The following is a 4,455-nucleotide window of genomic DNA, read 5'->3' on the forward strand; positions in this document are numbered from 1 at the left end:
ATTTCTTGGATGTTTTGTGATTGGGACTTTTCTGATTTTACTGGTTTGCCTGGATTCCACTGGCCTACCCACTGAACAGGGGCTTCCATGTTTAGAATGCTGTCTCAAGGATCCCTATCTCGCCCTTAGTGGGGGTGTGGGTAGGAGGGATCAGATGTCTGGCTGCTATCACAGAGAGACCCTGGGTCTGGGGATCTGCAATCACTTACTTAAAGGTTCACAGAGGATCCCCCTGTTCTCTACTCTCAGATTTGGGTCTGCAGGGGCAAATGAGAGTGTAGAAGATCCATGGGCTCATTGGTGTCCACCGTTTTGTCATCAGACAGGGCGGTCTGTACTTGGGGTAGCTGCCTCTGCAGTCTCAGTCACGAAGCACAGAGGTTCATGCTTGGAGGATCAGCTGCCCTGCCACAGCCAGAGCTGTGGGAGGCCCATCTGTGCCATTCCTGGAGTGCCAGAGCACAGAGGTTCCTGCTTGAAATAGCTGCTGCAGCTGCAGCGCTGGAAGGCCTGCCTGTGCCATTTCAGTGATTCAGTCACTGAGCATGGAAGATCATCGTGCTTGGGGCAATCACTGAGGCTTCAGGTGAGCAAGGAGGTCCTTCTTTGGGGCCCAGGCCACTGCAGGCTGCCTCTTCCCAGCAGGGAGACCTGTTCTTGGGCAAGGGAAAGTGTAGTGGGGTTGAATATTCACCATTCTCAGTCACTGGAGATGTACATGAGTAACCTGGATCCAAACTGGCCCAGCTCAAGAGTTGTCCCCTCTCCACCAGGAAGCCTCAAATGTGGATGTTCTCACTTCAGCTGCCCCACCCCCCACTCACCAATTTCAGAGTTCTGGATCCTTTAATCCTCAGATATTGTGTGTGCTGGTTGTGGCCATACCTGGACCTCTCCTATAGCTTATATATTGAATAGAGTTTTGGATACATAGCAACACACTTTCCCAAACTCATAGAATTATATACTTTATAAGGTGGTTTTATTTTTAGTATGACATAGAGGTGCATACCTGTAACCCCAACTTTTGAGAAGCTGAGCAGGAGAATGCATACTTGATGCCAGCCTGGCTTACAAAATAGTATCCTGTTCGATTTCTACCCTATTAGCTCAGAAAAAAATATTTTTAAAAATGTGATTAAATATGAAAGTGAACTCTGGAGGACATTTCAAAAAAGTTAATGTGTTAAGTCATAAATTTCTTATGGTTGTGTTTTCAGCTTCCAGGTTTATTAGAGACCTTCTTATGAAATTTGAAGATAATTTTTATTTGAGACATTGCATGGGAGATGCTCACTGGGCACTACTCTACATAACAAAATTACAGGGTTTCTGATCTGTGGGACAAGACAACAGACTCAATCCAGTTATAATCAAAACATTTATTGATTGCTGCTAGCAGGACAACAATCTCCAAGACGAATTTGTGGTTGTTGTGTGAAGGGGGCATGAGGAAATTATTTTTAAATGAGAGAATCACAAGAAGACCTTGAGTGTCTGCACAAGCTAACCAGTAGACGCTGCCAAGATTAGGAAGTCAAGGCAACATCAAAACAGTCCTTAACTATGTGCATGAGCATGTTACAGAAACCAAAATGTAGTAAGTCATATCATAATAAGTAGATGATAAAGTCTGTACATTTTTTCAGTGGGGGAGGTCCAAAGAGTCAGGGTTATGGGGAACTTATCTTCTAGGGACTGTAGTCAGAGAAAAACAGCCAATGGGTACTGAGATGGATGTCAGCATAAAATGGAGTTTCTGTAGCCATCACAATAATTTCATGGAAAATATAAAAGAATTTGTGTGATTTGAATGAGACAGCCACCTCCCCAGCAGGCTCATATGTTTGAATGGTCTTGTTTTACACTTGGTGGACTGTTTAGGAAGGATTAGGAGGTTTGACTTTGTTGGAGAGGTGTGGCCTTGTTGGAAGAGATTTGGATTGGGTTTTGCAGTTTCAAAAACCCACTGTCATACCCAGAGTGTCTCTCTTGGCCTGCTCACTGTGGATTAGATCATATCCTTAACAAGCTTTCCTGCCTGCCTTCCACCATGCTCTGGCCATGATGGCCATGGAATAACCCTCTGAAACTCTGAGCAAGTCCTCAACAAAATGCTTTCTTTTATATGCTGCCTTGACCATAAGGTTTCATCAGAGTAATAGTAACCCTATCTGATTCAGCTTTACCAACATAGTTCTTTGTTATTTATGTAGTGATCATGAGCAGAGTCAGACAGCTAGCTAGGCTGGTGTGTGGTCTGGGAGCATGTTGGAGACAAGCCCTGAGAACCTTCTGACCTTTTCTCATTCCCCCCACCCTGCTACACCTGGTTGACCAACATCCTGCTTGGCAGTTGCAGAAATGTGCTAACTGTACCATCACTTCTCAAAATAACCGCAAAGTGTTCCAGGCCCTGGGCCAAGAAGATTTTGTAACTTCTACCCTGCCCCTCCCTGCGTAAAAAGGTTCTACACTGCACTTTTCTACCCTGCCCTTCCCTGAGTAAAAAGGTTCTACACTGTGCTTTTCTACCTTCACTCCTCCCTCACCCCGCCCCTATCTAAGGTTGGCCTTAAAAGCCTGCTTCGGTTCAATAAAATTTGACTCTTGACAAGTGTACATTTGTTTGAGTCCTTTCTTCTCTCTAGCCTGTTTTTCATTCAGGCCTGGTCCTCTTTGAAGACCCCACGAATTACTAGTCCTGCAGGCGGGTACAGGAGCATACAGACCAGGCTGCATGATAGCAAAAATGACCTCTTAGGAACCAATCTTGACAAATTCACACAGTCAACATCATACTGTAGGCTTGTGTGTTCTTAAGTACCTTGATACAGCTTTTAGACTAGAATGGACTCATCTGCATGCCACCCACATGCTAATGTCCTTATTCACATCCAGAAACCTAATGAGGAGTAGGTTTTCAGTAGCATTTTCTGACCAGCATGATTTTCTAGATGTAGGAGGCCGGGGATGATGAATAAAACCACAATTCAGGCACTGGATTAGAATCTTGATTGTGCACCTTTTTAATTGTGTGTGACATTAGGCAAATTCCTTATCTTCCCCAACCCTCAATTTCCTGCCAAGGAATTTGCTTTGGTTGCAAAGCTTCAAGGGGTACCCCAAATTCATAATTCAGATACTGCTATTTAATATAATATTAAAAGATAATTTAGTGTTTCACTTTGTGAATAAGGAAATGTTGGTTAAGGACTTTTCTTAAATTAAAAACTTTTATTTCCATGACATACACAGAATCCCTAGAGGCCAAATAAGGAAAACAGACCAAACTCAAACACTATGAAATCATAAACAAAACTATATTTAATATAATGTCAAGCTATGTAATTCACACTTGGTATATTTATTACATCAATCATTATACCCCTAGTAAAATCATTTTTTTCAAGTCTCAATTTCTAAATAATTTACAACTCATTCTTTAAAATAGAATGAAAAGCTATGACAAAAAGAAGACCAAAATTTACCACATTGTCAAAATCAATGTTCTTTTGTTAAAAACGGCTGACATCTCTCAGTACTAACCATATGGAGACTGCTGGTGTGACCATCCTGTCCTGCACTGTTGTTGACAGTAAGGCTCTGGTCTCTGCTGTGGTTAGATGTTATCCCATGATCATCCATGCCATTGATTCCATTGACTGTCACTTGGCCATCCCCATCTGTTATCCCTACCACTAAACTGTCTGTTGTCTTGCAGCCAGTTGCCTCTATTTCTTTGTTGACCACCAGTTCTGCTATTCCATTCCTCAACATTGGAGGCTATTCAGGAGGATGTTGCAAGTATTCCTGGTACTCTTTGTCATCTTGTATGAATTTGCTTGCAAACATCTCTTCAAAACTTGGAATCACTTCAGAAGTTTCACTCATGTTGAAATTCTGTACAGTTTTAAAGATCTTTCCATGAGATGTACAGGAGCAATCAGGGGCATTCACACACCAGCACCCCACACAGCTGTTCTAGGTAACCAAATGCTTAGCCCGTTACGGACTTTCATGGTGTGGCAAATAAGTTGATTTTGTGTAAGTTCATGTAGTGTTCCCTCCAGTAGGTGTAGTCAGCGCATAGGCTGAGATTAGCTTCAGAAACTCATAGTGAATATCAAAGACTTTTGGTAACCTGATGGGTAGAGTGTTTTAGTGGGCCCCTGTGGAAGACTCCTATCCTGTTCCCTGTCTTCTGTTACTTCTGGTGTCTATCATGTTTACCCTCCTGAAAAAGGTTTCAACCTCTTCCCTTGGGTCCTCCTTGTTTAGCTTACTTAGGTGTACGGATTTTAGTATGTTTATCATATATTATATGGCTAAGAACCAAGGTGAGTATATACCCTGTGTCTTTCTGATTCTGGGATACCTCACTCAGAATGATCTTTTCAAGTTCCATCCATTTGGCTGAAAATTTCATGATTTTCTAGTTTTCAGTTGCTGAGT

The 4,455-nt window shown here is 42.4% G+C and overlaps 1 pseudogene; it reads right to left on the reverse strand.

Annotated features, from left to right (window-relative positions):
* Positions 1-3,544: 3,544 nt before the first annotated feature.
* Positions 3,545-3,894, reverse strand: LOC110566534 (RNA guanine-N7 methyltransferase activating subunit-like; annotated as a pseudogene).
* Between the last annotated feature and the right edge of the window lie 561 nt (positions 3,895-4,455).

Source organism: Meriones unguiculatus, chromosome 5, assembly GCF_030254825.1.
Source record: "Meriones unguiculatus strain TT.TT164.6M chromosome 5, Bangor_MerUng_6.1, whole genome shotgun sequence".
Classification (NCBI taxonomy): Eukaryota; Metazoa; Chordata; class Mammalia; order Rodentia; family Muridae; genus Meriones; species Meriones unguiculatus.